Source organism: Chanodichthys erythropterus, chromosome 21, assembly GCF_024489055.1.
Source record: "Chanodichthys erythropterus isolate Z2021 chromosome 21, ASM2448905v1, whole genome shotgun sequence".
Lineage (NCBI taxonomy): Eukaryota > Metazoa > Chordata > Actinopteri > Cypriniformes > Xenocyprididae > Chanodichthys > Chanodichthys erythropterus.
In genome coordinates, this window is record NC_090241.1 from 803,745 (window position 1) to 829,038 (window position 25,294).

The 25,294-nt window shown below is 38.9% G+C and overlaps 1 pseudogene; it reads right to left on the reverse strand.

Moving 5' to 3' along the window:
- Window positions 1-10,549: 10,549 nt before the first annotated feature.
- Window positions 10,550-25,294, reverse strand: part of LOC137010535 (voltage-dependent T-type calcium channel subunit alpha-1I-like) — a 68,082-nt pseudogene continuing 53,337 nt past the window's right edge.

Here is a 25,294-nt window from a genome sequence, read left to right on the forward strand (position 1 = left end):
GAATCAGATAGTGGCGTTGGTGTTTTATGTTGTTATAGTTTTATATGTATTTCAAGCTTTGGCAATATTTTTTTTTATTTACAGTCATGACAATAAAGCAATTTTTTGGGATTTTGAATTTGAATTGAATGGCGTTGGTGGAAATGTGTGTGTGCGGAAACCTTTGAGTCTCAGCCAGCATATGCTGAACACACGGAGAGACTCCAGTGGGACCAGATCACACACACACACACACACACACACACACACACACACACACACACACAGACTGACAGCACGACTAACGCTGATGATGTTCGCGTGAGACTGTATTTGTGTGTCGACGGCTGACAGTCACAACAAGCAAACAGCGACACGCTCTTGAGAGAAGCGACAGGAAAAGGAGGAGATCAAAGAGTCTTTCTTTGTGTTTTCCTTCCTTTTATCAGAGACTGACACGACACGCTCTCAACTGACTCTCATATCAATCACATCTATAAACACACACACACACACACACACACACACACACACACTGAGCGAGACGAAACTTCATGATTTAACACGAACCTCTGCGGCACAGAGAGAAGATTTAAAGAAGCTCCAGCCAACAAATCATCAGCAAATCATCATTTCAAAGAAGTGATTAGAGCATTAAACACAATTTGATTCACTTGAAAATAGTATAAAATGGGAAGTGTGTGTGTGAAATGATGCTGTGAAGGCAAAAAAACAAATCTGGGTTGTTTTTTGCTGAAATCTTTCCTCTGCTGCAACTTTCTTTTGCATATTCAAACCTGTCAAATCAGGTTTTACATCAGTGCCATCAAACAGCTTGAACATGTACAAATGACACTTCAGAGAGGACGATTATCATCTCATAACTTAAACTTGTGCCTGATCCTCACACAACAGAAGACTCTTCAACAGCATTTCTCAGAAATCGCTTACTGCACCTTTAATCATCACATAACCAAGAAAAAGCATTTTAAAAACCTGGATGTTTTGAACGTTCAGAGAACATTGAGAAATAATGTTTTTATAACTTAGAACATATTTTTGTTAGCCTGGAAAACAATGGGGTTAATTTTCAGTTCGTGACGAGTTTAATAAACTTCTGCGCATTTGAGGAGCTTTTAAAAGGAAAAGTGTGAATATTCTGGTAAATATCTTGTTTAATGTTGTAATTCACTTTCATTTTTTCCTGAACTATTACAAACCTGATTGCAAAAAAGTTGGGACACTGTACAAATTGTGAATAAAAACACAACACAAGGCCATGTTTCCCACTGTGTGGCATCCCCTCTTCTTTTTATAACAGTCTGCAAACGTCTGGGGACTGAGGAGACAAGTTGCTCAAGTTTAGGAATAGGAATGTTGTCCCATTCTTGTCTAATACAGGCTTCTAGTTGCTCAACTGTCTTAGGTCTTCTTTGTCGCATCTTCCTCTTTTTGATGCACCAAATGTTTTCTATGGGTGAAAGATCTGGACTGCAGTCTGGCCATTTCAGTACCCGCATCCTTCTTCTACGCAGCCATGTGGTCTGGCATTGTCATGTTGGAAAATGCAAGGTCTTCCCTGAAAGAGACGACGTCTGGATGGGAGCATATGTTGTTCTAGAACTTGGATATACCTTTCAGCATTGATGGTGCCTTTCCAGATGTGTAAGCTGCCCATGCCACACGCACTCATGCAACCCCATACCATCAGAGATGCAGGCTTCTGAACTGAGCGCTGATAACAACTTGGGTTGTCCTTGTCCTCTTTAGTCCGGATGACATGGCGTCCCAGTTTTCCAAAAAGAACTTCAAATTTTGATTCGTCTGACCACAGAACAGTTTTCCACTTTGCCACAGTCCATTTTAAATGAGCCTTGACCCAGAGAAACGGCGAATGGCACGCTGGATTGTGTTCACTGACAATGTTTTCTGGAAGTATTCCTGAGCCCATGTTGTGATTTCCATTACAGTAGCATTCCTGTATGTGATGCAGTGCCGTCTAAGGACCCGAAGATCACGGGTATCCAGTGAGGTTTTCCGGCCTTGACCCTTACGCACAGAGATTGTTCCAGATTGTCTGAATCTTTAGATGATATTTTGCACTGTAGATGATGATAACTTCAAACTCTTTGCAGTTTTTCTCAGAGAATCTCCTTTCTGATATTGCTCCACTATTTTTGGCCGCAGCATTGGGGGAATTGGTGATCCTCTGCCCATCTTGACTTCTGAGAGACACTGCCACTCTGAGAGGCTCTTTTTATACCCAATCATGTTGCCAATTGACCTAATAAGTTGCAAATTGGTCCTCCAGCTGTTCCTTATATGTACATTTAACTTTCCCGGCCTTTTATTGCTACCTATCCCAACTTTTTTGGAATGTGTAACTCTCGTGAAATCCAAAATGAGCCAATATTTGGCATGACATTTCAAAATGTCTCACTTTCAACATTTGATATGTTATCTATATTCTATTGTGAATAAAATGTAAGCTTATGAGATTTGTAAACTATTGCATTCCTTTTTTATTCACAATTTGTACAGTGTCCCAACTTTATTGGAATCGGGTTTGTATTTTAAAGTTTAGAGACAAAAATATGCCATATGCTATCGGTCACACTTTCTGCCACAACATACTAAAAGATTGACGTTCATTCGCTGCTCGACTTCCAGTTTGAAGGCTGAACTGCAGTAATTATAACGTAGTTTGAGGCGGATCATTCATCATAAATGCACATATGTTGAGCTATTTTTGTTTTTACTCAAAACAGAATGAATCTTTCCAGGTTCTGATTCTGCTGTTGAATAACAAGTCGAGTCCCTTCAGACCGTCTCCAACGGCTCCTTCATGATTTCCTCGTCCAGGAATGTGTTAGAATCATAACGCTCTCTTATAAGTGCAGATATTGCAAGTAAGCGTATTAATCATGAATCTGTGCAGTGGTGTTATGAGCTGTCGGCTTCCAGCGGGTTTGAACAGCATCATGGCTGTGTCTAATTAAAGTGCTATCGGTGGCAGTGGCGCACAGTGATTAAACGAGTAAATTGAAACTCAAATTGAATCGGGAGTCCTTATTGTAAATGTCTGTAAATCTTCATATCACGTCGTTCAGGCTTGCATGAGATATTCAGAGCTGAAAGCTGACGTGTGTCAGGACTAGATTGACTCTTCACTGCATCACTAAAACTTCTGAAGTCATTACAGCTTTATTTCTGATCGATCTAATGATGAGTAGCCTATTAGTCTCATTACTCCTTCACTACACAACAGCTAAGATCAGTGTACTAAAGGCGGTTAGACTTCGTATCTTTACTGTGCAACCAAAAAAAGTATTTTCTTTACACAGAACAACCTTTGAAATGTAGTTTAAAGGGGTGGTTGATTATGATTTCACTTTTTTAACTTTAGTTAAGGTGTAATGTTGCTGTTTGATCATAAACAACATCTGCAAAGTTACAACACTCAAAGTTCAATGCAAAGAGAGACATTTTCCTTTATAGAAATCGCTTGGTAGGGGCTACAATGAGCTTCTTCCCGGGTTGGTGACATCACAAACCCTAAAATTTACATAAACCCCGCCCCCGAGAACACACAACAAAGGGGGCGGGGCCATGTTGGGCTGCTTTAGAGAAGAGGAAGAGTTGTTGTAGTCGAGTGTTGTTGTCATGCCGTCATTTTACACCGGACTGCTTCACAAACGAGGGTCAATTCAACACAAAAGATGAACATGACGGCACATGCTAGTGGATGAGTTGAATCAACTCCACAGCAACTACATCAATTTATCCACTAACCATTCAGAAACGTCTAAAAGTTGTAACTTCTTCCTGAGTCTCTCCATCAGTGTCGACTCCGGTTTGAACAATGTAAGGATGAACACTTTCCTCATTTTGGCTGCGTGAGATTCTCCAGCTTTGTTGTTGTTGAGCTGTTAAAGCTCCGCCCTCTTCTGGAAAGCGGAGCTCATTTGCATTTAAAGGAACACACACAAAAACGGCATGTTTTTGCTCACACCCAAATAGGGGCGAATTTAACAAGCTATAATAAATGATCTGTGGGGGATTTTGAGCTGAAACTTCAACAACAGCCTTTATTTGAAATAAAATATTTTGGAACATTATAAACATCTTTACTGTCACTTTTGATCAATTTATTGCTTCATTACTGAATAAAAGTAAAATAAAAACTGACTTCAATATTTTAAATGTTTTATTTAATACATGTTTTAGATGTCTAAAGCATGATGTCACACACAGAAATGCCTAAAAAATACATTTGACCAAAGATTAATTTTTAAGTGTCACCCCTATCATCCTCTATAGGTCATTCTGTGGAGCTGTTGCTTTAAGCGCAGTGGCACACTTTACCCCCGTCTCCCGTTATTGTCATCTGTACTGGAATAGCCTTTTAGAGTCAAACTCTCCACTCCGATAACTCTGATCCACCAGCACAGAGAGAGAGAGATTAGATGGAGACGGACACACTGCAGACTGAATCACACAGAGCCATTATCTCATCATGTCACAGTAAATCGAGGCAGACAGAGTGAATCAGACTGCACCGGAGGAACGGACACTGACCGTGATCTTATTACTGGACGTGCTGATGGCCGTCGTGGGTGTTTCTACTGCTGGATGCTGTGATGTTACCGGTGGGCGGCATGATAACTGACCGCAGTTCATCTGCATGAAGTCAAATGAAGAGAGACAGAAACACACACACACAGCTCTGCTCTTGTTCAAACCTGTCCAGACAAACAGTAACTGATTGGCTTCCCGCTGTGGCCTCTGCGGGTCATCTGCATATGCTAATGAGACGGTCGTCAGCTCAGGGTCCAGCAGCAGATGTGGACAGATGTCCAGAAACACACACATCTGCTCCTCTGATCTGCAGCATCAGTCACATCAACACAAATGATAAAACTCACACTGTAATCCTGTAGTTCAGACAGAAAAAAAAATAGAATAAAACACCCTGATGAACAGAAGCACAGTGTAGTTGTGTTTTACCTTAAAGGGTTAGTTCCCAGAAATGAAGATTCTGTCATCATTTACTCTTGCTCATGTTGCTCCAAGACTTTTGTTCATAATTGAAACATAAATTAAGATATTTTTAATGAAATCTGAGATTTCTGTCTCTCCATTGAAAGTCTGTTCACCAAAATATCATAAAGAGATCGTTATATAAATCTGCACTTCTTTTTCATCCCTCTTTCCTTTTTCAAATTTAGACTGTTTACTCTCTGATCTTTTGATACAGACATTAGATTTAATTTGTCATTTTATTTTCAGATTTATTATTATGTTAAAATGTATAAATAAAATGCAGCCCCAGTGTGTCTGTGTAAAGAGGCCAAATGTATTTTAAATTAGTAATTTGAGACAAATTTAAAATAAAAATTGTTTAAAGCCACAGTTCACTTTCAGGTCAAAATGGCAAACAGTTGCATCTCTTGCATGTTTTATTTTAAAAAATCTGAAAAAAATAAATGATGTGTATTTTGACAGTTTTAACACACATACAAAGTTTCATCGTCGTACTAAAACTATGTATTGAAAATACATAAATAATGTACCTCTGGGACAAAACAGACTCATCAGATGCATCATGAGTGTTAAAAACAAGATAATGCATAAAATAATGTTTCATTCTTCATTCTCTTTCAATTAACATTTATTTACATTTTAACTTTTACTAACACATTTTTAAAATCAAAACTGTTAAAGTTAAATGCAACTAACGTGAACAAACAATGACCAATGAAATACTTTTATTAAATAACATAATATACTGCTCATTGTTAGTTCATGCATTAATTACTGTTAACAAATGGGACCTTATTGTATGAAATCAATCCTCCTTCATGGCTATATTAATAAATCAAAATTACTAATTAAATAGTTATACATATCTACATGTTAAATAATTTTACTTACGTTGGGCATCGAGTGTAAAATCAGATGCAAAGCCAGAGAAGACGCTCTGATCTTCATGTGAGCAGCTTGAACTTCAAAGAGCAGCTTCCTCTGACACCTCACTGAGATCGATCTCATCTGTAAATGAACCCTTCACCCTAAAATCAAACTCAGTCATGAGAAAACTCTGACAGACCTCAGAGAAGAAGAATCAAGCACTGATTCCACACGAGACAACTAGAATCTGACCGGTTACTGACACGAGCCCAAACTCTGCTGATTCAACAACATCACAGAAGCACTTCAGACACTTTATTATCACTGTGAATGATGAAATACAGCACACGACGCCAGATCAAACTCCTCTGAACGTCAGCTTCATCTAAATGAAACAGAATATTTACCCTATAATTCTATTGGCAATATAAAACTAACCAAGATATGTAAATATTGCAATGGTTTTAAATGCTTTATATTGGGTCAGCAGGCCAGTTTCACACCCGTCTCACAACTCACACATGCCGCGTGATGTTTAAATAAAGTCTTGAGTTTAAACTTCAGTAGCAAACACACACTGATGATTCAGTTCATGTACATCAATCACTGAACGGCCCATTTCACTGAATCCATTCAAAACAATTAGATGAATCATTTAAAAATGTTCACGGAAGTGCCATTCAACATGTTTCAGTATAAATATATAGTTAAATATTGCTATTTAGAACTATGTATTGTTCAATTGATGAATATTATTAAATAATCTTCTGTTCAAAGAGTGTGGAAAACATGATTATTTAAACTAAATACTGCAGGTGTGCACTTTATATCAGGGGTTCTCGAGGGTCTCTTTCCTGCAGAGTTTGACTTCCAACCTTGAACAAACTCATCTGCCTGTAGCTGTCTAGTAATCCCGAAGAGCTTAATTAGCAAGTTCAGGTGTGTTTGATTAGAGCTGGAGCCAAACTCTGCAGGACAGTGGCCCTCGAGGACCAGAGCTGAGAACATTTGATATATATCTCACATCAGATGGCTGAAAAACGAATGTTTGTCTTTGTAACTGGTTTGCTCAGATTTCTTTCAGTGCTCCAGTGAGAACGATTCAATCACAGCAGGTGTTTGGAGTAACGACACTAAAGACTACATAAATTTAAATGTAATCATGCAAATTAATGTGCATTGAGAGTCCTTTACAAACAAATCAGCTGTGCAAATGAGAAACAAAATCAGCGAAATCATTGCACTGATCTGCCTCCGTTTCTCATTAACTCTTTCCCCGCCAGCGTTTTAAAAAAAAGATGCGTATGATTGATGAGTGAAATGTTACGTATATCCAGAAGAGTTCGTGTTCTTGCGTACACAAGTACGTTTTGGGCCTCATACTTCATCATCCAAGAGGAACCAAATGTGATTTTATGCATTTAGTGAGACTTTTGTACAAAATGCAAAAGTGGAAGACAGAGACGTAATAACACGCAAGTAGAAGAATGACATTTCACTGAATACTTTAAAAATAAAACACTTTTTGCCATCTTCACAGTACAGTGACATCATCTCTCATGCACTTTTCCAGAGACAAACATCAGCTCTCATCCAAACCCTCGTGCGCGACCTTGACGTCTACATAGGGACCGTCATTCGACCTTCACCAGAGACTGAACTCAATTATTGGTCATGTTAACACACACACACACTCACACACTGGACTTCATTAATGAAACTTTCGTAAATAAATTTGGAGTAAATTGTGCATAAAATGAACCTTCCCAAAAACTCTTCTCCTGATTTACAAACAGATTTGCTAGTTAAACATATGTTAATGAACTCCAATCATCTGTAAATAGGGCGCACGTGCACACTCATTCATAATTAGCATAATCCCGTCCATGAATTACACCTACGTGAATTACATTTATGTTGTGGGATCAGATGCAAAATTTTCACCCCTGCTGGATGATAAAACTAACTCCCAAGGTTGTTGCACAACTCACAGTTTCTTGAGAAGATGTAATTATAAAGCTGAAAAATGACGGTCAGCTCACTGGGTTTAGGATCAGAGCTCATGTTTCTGTTTCTACCATCATTATACAAGCAAGACAGAACATCCAAAAACAAACCCTTCATATCCCGTAGTAGAGTTCAGCATTCAGGGGGTGTGTGTGTCGTTGTTTGAGATGTTTCTTCAGTCAAGTCAAGGTTCTTAACTACCATCACACATTTATAAACTCACCCAGCAGCACTAATGATCTGTGGGCGGCTGCTAAAACTCAATCCTCCTACATGAGAATAAAGCGAACGATGTCGTTCTTCGCCGCGCTCGAGAATTACTGCACGAGATCACAACTGAACACATCCTCTGACTCAGAAATGATACGTTTCTAGAGCAACAATCAGCTTCTTTTGTGTCTGTAGCTCATTTTCAGATGATCTTTAAAAATAAAGAAAATATCAATAGATACCAAACTACCTTTTACTGCCAAAACCGCTGCCATTTTCAGAGCTTTCATAAAAGTTTCAGTTCACTGTAAAAAGTATGAAAAATATACCTACTTAACTAATATATAGTAAATGAAATACAGTACATGAAATAGGCAATATGTCCAAATTTGTAAAACATAATCATACCCAAATGACCTACAACTTCCAGCGAGATTCTAAAATGCACATCTGATGAACACTTTAATATCCCAGGAAGCCACGGAAAAGTAGTTTTGAATGGCAGTGAAACAACGCAAATGTGGTCACATGACAATAGCTATGTTTCCATCCAAGTATTTTAAATGTGCATTTTGGGATATCGCATAAAATAACGGCGGATGGAAACACCAAGATGCGCATAAATGTAAAAATGCGCATTAAAAAAACGCATCAATTCAGCTCAATTGAGGCGGATACATTATTTATCCGATAAGTTACCAAATGAATCCCTTAATGCGCAACAATAAACCCATGCATGTGACTATGCCTCAGCAGAGGCTGTGATTGGATAACTGGACTAACCAGCAGACCAATGGCATTGCAGCATCTCAAATGTTGGTTTGGTGGTTCTGAAACAACATGTTCTCCAACCAATACGCCTATATAGGTCGTTTGTCACTTCCCTGAAATACGACCCATAGGAGCGTTTGCTAAAGTTGCGCCCCTATCGACAACAGGACACTTTCATTTTAATGCATTGTTCCCTTTTATCTGCGTCATATTTCAGGTTTCTTGTAGCTCAAATGGTAGAGCATTGCAATATATAACAATATGCGATCATGGGTTCGATCCCAGGCAATGCTTGTGCTCATAAAGTGTGTATGCACTATAAATCACTAAGGGTAGGTTTAGGGCTGGAGTAGTTGTTAAGAAATTATTTTTTCTAAATGGAAATAGGACAAATAGCAGGAAAGTGACAGTGTAAAAATCCACACATTGCATTTAAATGAACAAGCATTTTGATTGGTAACGACGGTCATACGTCATTTCAGTTGTAACACGACACTGTCATTATTTTTACGCCAGCTAGAAGGCGCATGACTTTAAAACGTATATATAGGTCATAAAAAGATGCTTGAAAAAACGACCTATAGACCACTTTGGAGCAGACGTCACAATTACGTCACTTGAAGCTGCGCGAGCATACTGGTTGCAGAAAAATAGCGGTAGCAATTGTGAGAAAATGTGCAAAATCCACAGAATAAGAGAAACATTTTTTGCTGTGCCTCTGGATGTTGGAATGCAAAAAATATAGTCTTCATTTTTAAAGAAAACCATTGTTGAAAACGTCATTTGAAGATAAACAGAGACGTTTCACAGACTGGACTGATGAAGGATTAGTCTACTATTAAAGCAGGAATTTGATGTAAACAGTAAGTCTACATAATATTCACATATGCAGTTCAGAGGACATGCATACATAGCAGTTACAGCATGAAATAATTATAATTAAAATAATTTAAACCTATAATATTTTACATAGATAACTTTTAAACATAATTTTTATTTCACAATTCTGACTTTTTTTCCTTCTTGCATTTGCGTGTTTATTACTCCCAGTTCGGACTTTATAACTCGCAATTGTGAGTTTATTTCACAATTCTGTTTTTCTTTGTAAGAAATGTGAGATGTAAACTCAGATTTGCGAGAAATAAAAGTCAGAATTGTGAGATATAAACTCGAAATTAACTTTTATTTCGTGGCTTCCATAGACTTCTACTGCTCAACTGACATTTTCTGCAACCAGCTAGGCTCCGCCCACAAAAACGTCATCGCTGTTTGCAAACACCAAATTGGTTTATAGGGTCATTTTTCGGAGGAGGACAGTCTCTTCTGAAACGACTGAGTCAAAGTCTGTCATCAGAATGATTTGGTTTAATTCCTCCAGAAGCGTTTCACACGATTGTGTTCCCAAACACCAGCATCCGAACGCAAGATCACATGACAGCGTTTATCGTGTTTCGTCTGATGCTCTGAGACAAACTCATTTATGATGGAGGAGGACTGATTGAAGAAACTTATGTTTTTATTGCAGATATTTTGCGGCAATTTCCCAGGGAGTGATGATTTTGTTCTCTTGAACACATGGGATGGAAACGCTGCTTTATTCGCAAATGTTTTATGCGATATTTCAATTTTGCGACATTGGTAGGAAACATAGCTAATGACAACATGGCAGGTATTTCATCCGGATTTCTTTGATTCAAACTTAATTTTTAATGGTCTCAAAGTTAATTTCCCATCAAATGCAGTACATAGTATGAGATTTCAGACACACCTCTTGTCTTGTTCAGTATTTTTGTTTGTTTCCCAGTATTTAAACGTCATCCAGAGAATTCGTCTTGGATAAAAAGTCAATACAAACTAAATTTAGTCAACAAGTTGCCAACAAATTTCTCTGAAAATAAGTCTTATCCTACACAGTGTCTCACTGTTACTGGAACGCAAGACAAAAATGCTGAAGAAGAAAATTATTTTCGTAACCACAGTACAGAATAATGGCAGTAATTTCGACATGACACAGCTTTCTGCATTTGAATGCGTCACATGCTACACGCCCAGTGTGACCTAAAGATCGCTACACACTCAGGCTGGTGGGGTAGTTAAGTCTGTTTTTGCCTATGAGTTCCTCAGTTCATGTTGTAGAACGCTACTCCATGTCTACTGCATCTCCTCTGAGGCGTCCAGTGTAATGCCCTGAAGAAGAAACAACACTGTGCTGCCGCGGCTGTGAGTTTCGAATAGCACGGCAGGAAACAGATGTGTCACTCAAGAGAAATGTGGAGACGAGTTCAGAGAACAGATCAAACATCGTCCCATACCTGGACCGAAGCATGCATTTCATCTGTTCTTACGGCAGCTGGAACCCACAGTCTGGCTGCACGTCTTGGCACCAATGGGTGACGCCTCCCTCTCCGTTTCCTCACTTGTCGCTTCAGTCCAGGGGTTGAATCCGTAAAAGCACCTCCCATCTTTATTCTGGACGGCTAGGCTCCCCTGTACTAAGCTCCCAGTGCTGTTGCACTTCTTGGCCAGCGGCGGCGCCAGCGAGTCGGGCGGGTGCAGAGAGGTCAGAGAGAAGCTACTCAGGTTATCCGACAACTGTTCAGGGTTACCAGCCTGACCGAGTCCTCCAGGACTAACTCCCATGTCCTCATCTGATGGTTCTGTGGAGTCCCGTCGGATCCAGTTAGGGTTTGTGCAGTCACTGTATTTGCCCTGACTCCTCTGCTGCCCCCTGGTGGCCTGGAGGTTGAACGCAGTCTGTGAAGTACGAGGTCTCTGAGTGAGTTCTGGAGGGGGAATGTGGGTTCTGCAGACTAAAGGCAGCGTCGGATCTCCTGGCGGGGAGACGCCCTCCTCCAGCGTGGTCTGCAGGCTGCCCACGGAACTGCCCGTGGCCAGAGAGGAGTTACTGTGGGATGTCTGCAGTAAGAAACAACAAAAGAGTCACTGGAAGGAGAAACAAACCAGCATCACAGCAAAGGGATAAGCAGGTAGAAGTGTAAAACTGGTTGACGTCTGATCGGTGGGTTTTACTCAACTTACAGGGAGCCAAGCATGCCTGAAGCCAAAGTCTGTCTACACGAGACCCCTTCATCCTTATTTTGGCTTCTAGACACTTGACTGTAAGTCCTGATTATGTTGTACGTGTGCCGGGTCTTACCTGTGAGCACATGACCCTGCTGTTGGCCCCTGGGGACCTAAGAGAAGCCCACGAGGCTGGAGATGCATGTCTGGAGCCCGGCTGGGCCGCTCCGGTGGCTGGGCTGCCCTGGGGGATCGCAGCGGTGGTGGGGTGGAAGAACTCCGCTGGGAGATGAAAGAGAGGTGAAGATGTCTGGCTGTCTCCTCCACTAACATCTGCCACACACACAAACCATCAGCTGAACACAACAGGTGTTTCACTTCAATTTGTTGTGCAAAACTACTTCTTTTCAAAATGTGACTAGTTGTGCGTTTACATTAACACATCGTAACTGTTCTTTGAAGGAGGTTCTTTCAAAACCAGATTTAAAAAAAAAAAAAAAGACAAGTCTAACCAGAAAGTTTGAAGAGGTTTTAATAGCCTTTGGCTTTTACAGCCTTTTTTTGCCATGAGGTCTCTCAGACAAACAGATAAACAGATTGCAAGGATCTGGGTGGTTGCAAAGTTGTTTGGTCTGGTTGCAAGACGTTAACTAGGTTGCTTTATGTTGCTGTTAGAAGTTTGCTATATGGTTGCTGGGGTGTTGCGAGGGTGTTCTGACCATTGGTATGATGTTGTATGTGGTTGTTGGCATTGTTAGGATGTTCTGGGTGGGGGTTAGGGTGATATAGAGGGCTGTGAAAGTGTTGCTACTGGTTGCCTGGTTAATCCGGGTGGTTGCTATGGAGTTGCTAAGGTGTTATGGTTGGTTGCTAGGTTGTTGCTATTGAGATGGTAGGGCACTCTGAGTGGTTGCAAAGTTGTTCAGTCTGGTTGCAAGACGTTAACTAGGTTGTTCTGTGTTGCTGTTAGAAGTTTGCTATGTGGTTGCTGGGGTGTTGCTAGGGTGTTCTGACCATTTTCCAAGGCGTTGCTATGCAGTTGCTATGGTGTTGTACGTAGTTGCAAGCTGCTTACTTGGGTGTTGGTATTGTTAGGGTGTTCTGGGTAGTTGCTAGGGTGATCTGGAGGGTTGCGAAATTCTTGCTGATGGTTGCCTGGTTATTCCGAGTGGTTGCTATGGAGTTGCTAGGGTGTTATGGGTGATTGCTAAGTTGTTGCTATGGAGATGGTAGGGCACTCTGAGTGGTTGCAAGGGTGTTTAGTGAGGTTGCAATACGTTAACTAGGTTGTCCTGTGTTGCTGTTAGAAGTATACTATATGGTTGCTGGGGTGTTCTGACCATTTTCCAAGGCGTTGCTATGCAGTTGCTATGGAGTTGGTAGGGTATTGCTATAAAGATGGTAGAGCACTCTGGGTGATTGCAAGGGTGTTTGGTCTGGTTGTAAGATGTTAACTAGGTTGTTCTGTGTTGCTGTTAGAAGTTTGCTATATGGTTGTTGGGGTGTTGCTAAGGTATTCTGACCATTTTCCAAGGCATTGCTATGCGGTTACTATAGTGCTGTAGATAGTTGCAAGATGCTTACTAGGGTAATCTTGATGGTTGTAAAAGTGTTGCTGATGGTTATCTGGTTATCTTAGGTGGTTGCTATAGAGTTGCTACAGTGTTATGGGTGGTTGCTAAGGTGTTGCTATGAAGAAAGTAGGGCACTCTGGGTGGTCGCAAGGTTGTTTGGTCTGGTTGCAAGATGTTAAACAGGTTGTTCTCTGTTGCTGTTGAAAGTTTGCTATATGGTTGATGGGGTGTTGCTAGGGTGTTCTGACCATTTTCCAATGTGTTGCTATGGTGTTGTACATGGTTCCAAGCTGCTTACTAGGGTGTTGGCATTGTTAGGGTGTTCAGGAAAAAGCTGGATGGATTAATGGAACATAACACAAGATGCTTCTTAGCTCGGCCTCTTAAAGAGTAAAAACACATCTGATGTAAACGGCCTTCAAGAGAGCTGCTCTGGTGTTCAGAACACACAGATGGAGTCTGACCTCCAGCATGAGCTGGAGACTGGAGCCAATGACCCGTCTCACGCCGCACTTCCTGTCTGTCTCTTCCTGGGCTGGACGCCTCGCTCTGAAGGAGAACGCTTCTGCTCACGACCTCTTCTGTGCTCAGGTCACCGCTGCCCTGCTCCTCCTGGACACACACACACACACACACACTATTATCTCACTGTACCTACAGTGTGACGCTGCAGGACTGAATGAGATTTGAGTGCTGCAGTGGACTTCTATTGTGTTCCCCATTAAAAACAAAAAATAAATGCAAAGGACATCAATTTCTAAGTACAGATTAAAAAGTAGCAAATGTTAATTAATTATTTTTCCCTGGCACACTTGATAAAATGAACAAGTTTTTATTTTTACTTGGCTATAAACAATGGATAAAAAGAGACTCCTATCTTCAGGCCTTTGCTGAAACGCAGAGGGGAGCCTCTTCTAATCTATTGTTTATAGTCATGTAGAAATAAAGGCTTTTAAAAATAAATTATAAATATGATAATGATAGATTCCAACGAGCGGTTATTATTTGAGTTACTATTATTGTTTATACACTAATGTGGTTTTGGGGTCAGTAGAATCCTTTTTTTTTTTTTTTTAAGAAAATAATACTTGTATTCATCAAGGACACATTCAATTGATCAAAAGTGACAGTAAAGACATTTATAATGTTACAAAAGATTCTATTTCAAATAAAAGTTCTTGTTTTTGTTTTTTTACTTTCTATTCATCAAAGAATCTGAAGTATAAAATGTATGATGGTTTCCACAGAAATATTACTGTTTTCAACATTGATGATAATAATAAGAAATATTTTTAATGATTTCTGAAGGATCATGTGACACTGAAGACTGGAGTAATGATGCTGAAAATTCAGCTTTGATCACAGGAATAAATTACACTTTACTATATATTCACATAGAAAACAGCTGATTTACACTGGAATAATATTTCACTGTATTTTAGCAAAGAGACTACTTTCAAAAACATTTTTTTACAGACCCCAAATTTTGAATGCTATTATTTCAGTCAAACATGTCTGAAACAACATAAGTGTGAATTGTTCCTTTAAAGTGTTCAGAGCAAGCCAAACATGTTCGTGAGAGTCTCCACAGGAGCCGAGTCGAGTCTGACAGCAGAAACACAGATAAAGCGAGAACATCCAGCTGAGATGAACCCAGAGGAGCTTCACACATCCACCCGAGAGTCCACAATCACTTATCAGTTAATTACCAATGCCAATAATGATTAATCAGTATGATAATGCAGAGCAGGATCACTGTCACACAGCGCTGTGAGCTGGAGTGTGTTACACACACACACACACACACCTTAAAGTCTCTGTCCAGCAGCTGGTACACGCTGCGGTCGTCCAGGCTGATGTCATCAGGCAGAGCCGGTGATGAGGATTTATCTGACAGCTGCTCTGACATCAGAGACGTTTGCTCGACCTCCGCCAGCCGGATCTACAAAACACACACCTTCACCGCAGGAAGCTGTCAAACACTGATGCATGCAGGGATCAGAACGATCACATGACCTAATGCATGCACACACACTCACATTCACAGACACACACTCAGTACAATCCGTCACGGGCAGGATTTGAAACACTGCATCTGTTCTTAAAATCAGACAGAATGAGATTTCACACTTTATGTATAAATATTCAGTGAATCCTCATGTTTTAGTTGCTGTATCCATGTTCATTTCATTTAGAATCAGTCTTACATATAATATATTCAGCCATGATGATTATTTCATGCAAACGTGAACATTCATGTCGTGTCTGTCGGGCTTCATGAGGGATGAGAATCAAATCAAACGATTCTGATTCCACTGAATGATTCATTAACATTCCAGCTATAAATACCCAGATATACTCACTGCAAAGTTACTTTTCGTACCTTGTTTAGGGGTAAAAAGAAGTTGGAACTGTTAATGAATATGTAGATGAATATATAAATATGTGCTGCGAACTTTCCTCTTAATAACAAAACAAACACACAATAAAAATGACAGCGGTGAAAAACAGCAGTTCAGAAAGCATCTGATCACAGTGATGTTGAGATGTTTGAACCAGCTCAGATTCACCGGCATCACGTCACGTTTATTTGCTCTTTGTCCAAGGGGTTTGGGAATCCCTGAATTAGTGAGTACTTTGGAGTTTTAGGAAGTATAAAATTTGTCTTTGTATCCTGACCTCTCCTGATTGGCTCCTGCCGTCTCGTCTGATTGGTGGAGAGCAGTAATGATGGAACACTGATCCTGATAGATTGTCAATCATCTGCATTTCTCCATCCAGAGAGTCCTTCATCAGCAGAGAGACGCTCTCCAGCCACTGGTTCTCCTGTCACACACACACATTCATGTTAGATCAGTCGACACACACTGAATAATAAAAAATAAGTCTATTTTTCTTAGTTTTTTCTTGCACTATTTTTGGAGATGTCTGTATATCTGACATGTGTGTGTGTGTGTGTGTGTGTGTGTGTGTGTGTGTGTGTGTGTGTGTGTTCAGTGAAGCGCTCAAGCGTGTGGACGGATCAATCAGTAAGAACTTTAGTTAGATGGATGAACTCCATCCACACCTCCCGCGTCGCTCCGGATGATCCGAGAACACACCATCTCTCAGTGAGACAACGAGAATCACCAGTCTATTAAATTAATTAAATCAGTGATGTTTAAATTGATTTGGATCGGTGTTGTTTTAGTATCAGTGAATTACTCTTATAGTTTTTATTAATATTTTGGCAACACTTTACAATTAGGTTTCATTTGTTTAACATGAACTAACAATGAAAAATAATTATACAGCATTTATTATTAGCATTAGTAAATGAGCTTTGATTTAATATTAACATTATTAATAACTAACATTAACAAAGGTTAATATCGTGCAAACGTTTTTCTCATTTGTAGTTCATGTTAGTTAATGAATTATAACAAATGAGACCTTATTGTAAAGTGTTGCATTATTTTGAATTAGTTTTTATTTATTCATTCATTTTAATTTTAGTTACATTTATTTTTATTAGTTTTTGTTTTCATTTATTTTAGTTTTAATTTCAGTTATTTTAGTACATCAAGTTAAAACAAATTAAAAATGAAAAATGTAGCTGATATAAAAAAGTTTAAAGGGGTCATGAACTGTGTTGTTTTATAATGTTTCCTGGGCTGCACTTATAATGTTAGTATGCTTTTTACAGCAAAAAATGTCATAGTGTAAAAATAAAAGGCATTTTTCCTCCCTGATTTTATCCTCTGATTTGAGCGCTCTGTTTTAAGGGGCGTGTCTGCTGTGAGACTTCAGTGGAAACGCCCACTGCTGTGATTGGCTGACATCTTTGCATATGAAATGGCTTAATATTAGTCTCTTGAAAACTTTAGCACATTTATACTGTTACAGCTCTCAAGGTTAACTAATGGTGAAAAGTGTTGATTATAGCATTATATTTAGATCGTGGCATGAAAGGTTGCAGTGATGATCATTGTAGCCGATCACAGACATGTTTTGAGCGCATGATCTCGTCATTGAAACTCAATTTCTGCACACTAACGAATGCTTTCTGACAGTGCCAAACTCGATATAACTAAGAGATTCATTGAATAAAGCACGAGTTTTGGTGCGAGTCCAGAACTCAGTCACTGATAAACTCTGTTTGATTGACAGCTCCAGCGATTGTAAAGGGAGCGTTCTTTGATCATTTTCTTTATATAATTTAATCACTGTTTAAACAACAGATTATTTTCATCCTACTAAGAGAAACAAGGTGAAGTTGAGCGTTTAGTCACTGGTTTGATTTACTGACACAAAGATCATGTGACTGTACATGAACCATTAATATCAGATCAGGCATTAGAATGAACACAGTTACTGACATGTTGTTGCATTACTGTCGAGTCCATATTGTGTTTGCACTGAAATGTGATTGATTTACCAAAGAATCCACAGTGAAATGAACCGAACACAAATAAATAAAGCTCAACTGAGACATTCACATTGTTGAAAATAAATAACCATATTCCTGCATTAGGATCCTTTGAAAGGTAATGTTATTTTAGTCCTGTATCGCTCTTCTCTCCTCCTCATCTCACTCACACGCCAGTGGGCGGGGCTAATGATGCAATGATGGAGTAGGTGTTGATTTCTTCTGTGGAGGCGGAGTTTCACCATCTATGACAGGATCAGTCGTTCTCTGGATCTGCTGTCAATAAAAGCTTTTATTGGACTAACAAGGACGTTTTCATTACTGAAACTTACAGGATATTCTTATAGTACAATGAGCTCTTATAAATCAAAAGTTGATTTCTCAATTCATGACCCCTTTAAGTTTTTTTTTTTTTGTATTTTATTTTATATAAATTTAAAAAAAAATCAGTTTAAGTCTACTTTATTTCAAGTAACAAAAGTTTTTTTTTAGATTTAGTCAGCTATAATAACCCTGGATTGGATGAGCCATCATGGTTTGATTTCTAATGAGAATTTGATTTGAATGACAGCCACGGTCTGTGATGTATCAGGGGTTCAAACTGTAAATGAATGCAATGTGTAATTAAATATGTAAATGAAGCAGCAACTAATAGGAGTAAAGGAATCAAAAACGCCTGAGATACCGTGGCTGTAAATACTTTTGTTTCTGTTCATTCTTGTGAAATTTTAGTGGCAATAAAACAGATTCCCTGTTGAATTACAGTGACATCTTATTTCTACCCACAATGCATCTTGTTCATGATCAGACTGTTTAAAACTACAGCCAGATCTGAAGCTGAAGTCCAGCGGTGAATCACCGTCAGTGTGAACGAGGCGTCGGTTCAGTGTGTGATTCACGGTTCATCATGTGTGGACAGACTGTTTGTGTTTCAGCTGCGACTTCATTTCCTCTGATGACTCATGATACGTCTCCGTTAACACACACACACACACACACACACACACACACACACACACACACACACACACACGATCCCTGCAGGACATCAGATGTCAGAAAGGAAATGTACAATCACTCAGTGTAATGACTCATGAGAGATTCATGACTGTAGAAATAAACCCTTAACAGTGAGATTATGGAGGAATATTATCATCTCAATATAGACACACACACACACACACACACACACAGGGACTGATGAGAACGTAAATCAAATGTTTTGACTGTGAATGACCCGTGCTGTGATGGTGTGTAAGTGCTGGACCTGTGCCGGTGAGTAGAGTCTCCTCTGCTGGAGTGTGTCTGGCGCGGTTCTGCGCGGCGTGTGTCCGCTCTGGCTCGTGTGAACCGCAGCTGTGGCCGCGTGTCTGTTCCCGCAGCTCCCCGCGGCCCTCTCGCTCCCATCGGCCCCGGCGAGGCGGTCCAGACGGCCCAGGCAGCACAGCCCGCCCTGCGCCAGCTCCATCTCGATCTCCGCGTCCATCTCCGCGTCCTCCTGCGCTTCCTTATTGGAGTCGTCCAGGTGTTTCATCAGCACGGCCACCACCACGTTAATCAGGACGAACTGAGCCGTCAGCACGAAGCTCACGAAGTACATGGGCGAGATGATCTGCAGGCTGGAGTTACACGAGTAGCTGTCGCCCGGCGGACACTCGCGCAGCGTGTCCTGTGAGCACACAGATTCATCTCCAGTCACAGCGCTTACAGAAAACTGACCCGGCGCGAGCCCGACTGTGATTACAGTGTGATGCAGCCAAAATAGACACCATGAAATCAACAGAAAATCTCACATGCAGCACAGATGGTTAGGAGAAGAGTGTCACATCTGATTTAAACAGGCTTTAATGCCTATTTGATGCTCATTTTATATTTTTGCTACAAGCAAAACCTTTTTCATGCACTAGTCAGTTTGGAGATTTTAGCTTTTCATAACTTTGTTTCAGACTATAGTGGAAAGAAAACGTGTTTATTTTATTGCATTTTATCTGTAGATTTCAATCTCAATCCCTCTCTTTAAAGGCAAGAAAGACATTTCAGCAGCTTCACACACTCCAAACTTCACAGTTTCATTCATATCTACTATTCTACATATATATTATTTGCCTGATTTATACAATATTTTATTCCTAAAAACATGTTTGTTTGCTGTCTGTAAAAACCTTTAACTCTAGTATGTCAGCAAAATCAAAGACGAATTTTGATTCTGGATTCCTCCAATGTTCAGATTTATGTTCTGGAAATGTATGCATATAAGTGCATATTTAATTATCTAATGTCTTATTTGCATATTTAGACTTTGCATTTCAGAAAAATTGCAATACAGATATTTTTTTTGCAATTTTTAATGTAATCAATCAGGTGATTTCTATTAGTTGCATTTCTACCCTATTCACCTATGGTGATCCTATGCTGTCTTGTTTTAATTCAGCATAATTTACTTTGAAAATGATTCATCATTGCAATTTTACAGGCATTTATGAAGCAGGAATCTATCACTCAGCTCCTGTTTGACAAAATAAAGAAAAGTTACACTTTATTTCCATAGTCCTCTACTAACTATAACGTTGCAACTCCATGTCAACTAACTCTTACTACAGTATTAGTAGACTGTGAGGGTTCGGGTATTGTTCACATGGAGTTGCAACGTTATAGTAGAATGTCTAAAGAGGAGCTTTGAAATGAAGAAATAACGTTGCACACTGATTCCACCACAAAGGAAGAAGAAAATCAACACTTTCTATTCAGTGATTGAATGAAGTGTTTTACAGCTACAGTTCAGGGTTTGTGGAGCTCTACCTTCATGATGCCGTTCCAGTTGTCTCCTGTAGAAACCTGGAAGAGGGTGAGGAACGCCATGCCGAAGTTTTCAAACGTGGCGTGTCGGCTCATCCCTTCACACGGGTATTCAACGTTACACACTGAGACAGAAAAAACGGGAAAGTCTTAAAGAATTACCTCATGAATTAATCACATTTTATTTTCATTTCTTCATATATACCCTAAAATTTGGAATTGAATGTTTTTGAAAGAGTTTCTTCTGCTCACCAAAGCTGCATTCATTTGATCAAAAATACAGTAAAACAGTGAAATATTATTCCAGTGTAAATCAGCTGTTTTCTATGTGAATATATAGTAAAGTGTAATTTATTCCTGTGATCAAAGCTGAATTTTCAGCATCTTCAGTGTCACATGATCCTTCAGAAATCATTCTGATATGATGATTTGATGCTCAACAAACATTTATGATTATTATTAATGTTGAAAACAGTTCAGATTTCTGTGGAAACCGTCATTTTATTCTTCAGGATTCTTTGATGAATAGAAAGTTCAAAAGAACAGAATTTATTTGAAATAACATTATAAATGTCACTTTTGATCAATTTAATGTGTCCTTGCTGAATAAATAATGCATCTTACAGAAGAGTGCTGTGAAGATGTGAGGTGTTTTCCTCTCACCCAGTTCTCCAAACAGCTCGACTCCGAGCGCCGCGTAAATGAAGAACAGCAGAACGAAGAGCAAACCCAGATTCCCCACCTGAACGAAACACACACAGCTGAACAACACGACGATCATAAAGCAGTGTGTGTGTGTGTGTGTAGCACTAAAGCAGCCGTCGACACTGAAACTCATTTAATTCCCAGAATGAGGTTTGCGCTGGTCAGCGTGTGTGATTATTCCCCCACAGCTGCTTTATTGCTTATATTCAAGGTTAATTCGTTTCCATTACAAGTTCCAGAAGCCCATCTGAGCCCAGCGAGTGACGGATGGAGAAAACAACAGCTTACTTCATGTTATTCCTCACATACTCCTCTGAACTCTGTGGTTTTATATCAATGCAGTTTTCAAATCACAAGTTATTATCGACACATTTAAAGGACTGAAGTGTCATTAATGCGGTTCGGTTCATCCAGTTAAAGAGGGTTTGTAGATCGACACCATCTGTTTAACTTTGTGAGCATGAAATGAGCCACGAGAGGCGCTCACAGCCGTGTTGAACACTCAATGACTCGTGAAACGACATGATGAGACGCCTCTGACGCTTCGTTCACACGGCTTCTCGACATCTTCAGGACTGAAAGAGTCATTCCAAAACGAATTCTTTTAAAGCAAAACTGAAACAGAAACCGGCGCTGGGATCACACAGACAACCTCGCTCGTTCAGCACGAATGCAAATGTTTCCATATTTGCAATGTATTTGGATGCTAAAACATTATTATGTAAACTAGGTTTGCACTTCACTTGTATTACAATGTCCACATAAAACACCATCCTTCATATGCTCAAATATGTGCAAGAAAGTGTAACTCTTTATATGTTTGGTTGACTGTATTTTATTTGGGTAATGAACAGGCTGTGATGTCAAGTTGTGTGTGTGTGTGTGTGTGTGTGTGTGTGTGTGTGTGAGGTGATCTGTGCAATCACTTGAACTTTTTCCTTCTGACAGCAGAAACAACTTAAAATACTCCATCATTTGGTTTCTTTTCCATGAACACTGTAAAAAAATTACTGTGATTTTAACAGTAAAAGACTGTAAAAATGCTGCGGTGAAAAACTGTTAATTGGTTTACAGAAAGTTTCTGTACTATATACAGTGAATAACTGTAATAGATCTAATGGTACATTTAATGTAATTTTACAGTAAAATACCATTAAATTCACAGTTTTTGGAAGTTAAAAATAACAATTCATTGTAAAATTTACAGTGAAAAACCGTAAATTGACACTTCACATTTGATATATTTTTCGTTGAAATAACTCTGTTTCTTCTTAGTTTTTCTCATTTTTTTCTAATCAGTTATGTACATTAGGGTTTTATGTTACATCTAATGTTGTGAAATTAATGTTTATTGCATTTTTAAAATGATGTGTTTAGTGTGTGTGTGAATGACACTGTGTGCTCCTTCCATATGTTAGTGTTGTCCTTCTCAGCTTGTGATGAACTTTGATTCATCATGTGACTCTCATCACCACTGTGTTTGGTGACTGTCAGTGTATTATAAAGGTACAAAACAGATATTAGTACTTCATTAGGTTGGTAAATTAACATTATATCAGTTAATGAAATATGTTATTTTACCATAAATTTTACTGGGATTTTTTTTTACAGTGTACTGAAATCCAATGTTAGATATACATATTTAAAATGTAAAATTCACATGTAACTCCGTAAGTATGTTTACGGTTTGATGTCATTTTTACAGTATTGTTCTGGTAACCACAGCTGTTGGTATTTTTCTGTAGAAACAACGGGATTTTTTTTTACAGTGTTGTTTGTCAGAAATCAGAAACTCAGAATACAGGCCAACTAATTGTTGCACATTTTTTCCCCATTTTGTTAATCTTTTAATTATTTATGTTAAATATATTTTGCATATTTATTCCTTTTATACATATGCTTTAATTCAGTTTTTCTCTGTTCACACACTGTAAAAAAAAAATCCCAGTAAAATTTACAGTAAAAAAAACGGCAGCTGTGGTTGCCAGAACTTTACCGTAAAAAATACAGTAGCGACGTAAATAAAATCGGTTAAAATAACGTATTTCATTAACTGATATAATGTTAATTTACCAACCTAATGAAGTACTAATATCTGTTTTGTACCTTTATAATACACTGAGAGTCACCAAACACAGTGTTGATGAGAGTCACATGATGAATCAAAGTTCATCACAAACTGAGAAGGACAACACTAACATATGGAAGGAGCACACAGTGTCATTCACACACACACTAAACACATCATTTTAAAAATGCAATAAACATTAATTTCACAACATTAGATGTAACATAAAACCCTAATGTACATAACTGATTAGAAAAAAATGAGAAAAACTATTCAACGAAAAATATATCAAATGTGAAGTGTCACGCAGGGAATTGTGGGTAAGTCAATTTATGGTTTTTCACTGTAAATTTTACAATGAATTGTTATTTTTCACTCTCAAAAACTGTGAATTTAACGGTATTTTACTGTAAAATTACATTAAATGTACCATTAGATCTATTACAGTTATTCACCGTATATAGTACAGAAACTTTCTGTAAACCAACAGTTTCTTTTACTGTTAAAATCACAGTAATTTTTTACAGTGCAGAAGCGGTGAAGTGTGAATCCTCATGTTCAGTTGCTATTTGGACACATGTAAAACTAAACCTGTTTTTAATGGGTCACAGACACAATTTCATTCAAATTTAATTCTAATTTAACATAATCTTGTCGGTTAGTGGTTAATGATCCGTTAACGAGCTTCAGGTTTCGGTTAGGGAAAAATCCAAAATGAACATCCCGATCAGCTCCTGACCTCCGATCCGTCTGTTCAGACAGTGAGTGTGTTCATGAACGCTTAATAAGATGTCAACACATGATCATGAACGAGTTAACCTGCTTTCCTTTATCAGGGTAAGGTCATAAACCGATCGACACAGCGTGATGTTTGCCCAGCATGTACAGAATTAATCTGCTTTCTGTCGGTTTATTGAAGTGCGCATGTGAGATAATGTGACAGGAACACGACCTTACTGTGGATTTAAGCTCATGGTTTTTCAGTAAGAGAGGAGGAAATATATCACCAACTCAAATGATCAAAGTGCTCTGATCTCAAGAAGAAGTGGTCCAGTCAAAACTGCATCTGTAACTGCATGAGAGGATCATGTATGAGCCGGAAGATTTCCGCTGACATGTTGCAATACTCTTCTTGCTTTATTTAACATCATGACTGACATGACAAATTAAATACTCTGACCTGCTACCTACGTTTTGACATCACTACCTGGAAATAACCTGATTTATTAATAAAGTCTTGTAAACACATTTTACTTGTGTTGTCAGGTTATTGGTTTGCATGCAAACTGGACAACTGGTTATTTCAACAGGTATTTTCTCAGAATTGTGAATCTATATAGAAAGTAAGAAGACAGAAATCATGTGTTTTTATCATCACACTGAATGTTTGAGCAGGTTTAACTGGACAAACACCATCCAGATCACCTGACCTTCAGTCTTTCATTATTGTTGTGTGTGTGTGTGTGTGTGTGTACCTGCGGTAAAGCCTGCACCACGGTATCGAGCAGCGCTCTCATTCCTGTGGCCATCTTCAACAATTTCAGAACTGTGAAATTGAGACAAAAACATAGAACCAGAATCATCTCAGAGTTTCTTTAAATGAAGATCACAATCACATCTATGGCAGACGGTTTCCGTGCCGACGGTGAAGCTGATCAGCTGATGGACTGTATCAGATGAGTCCTCCTGCTGTTCACACACTTTTGTTGCTTTAGGTTTTGTTTTGCACTTTTTCACTTCTGATTGTCAGTGATTATAATGCTCATTTACTTACAATAACATTGTTTCTACATCTGTCCAATTTTCACTCAGAAATTGCTAACAAATTTCACAAATAAACGGCAA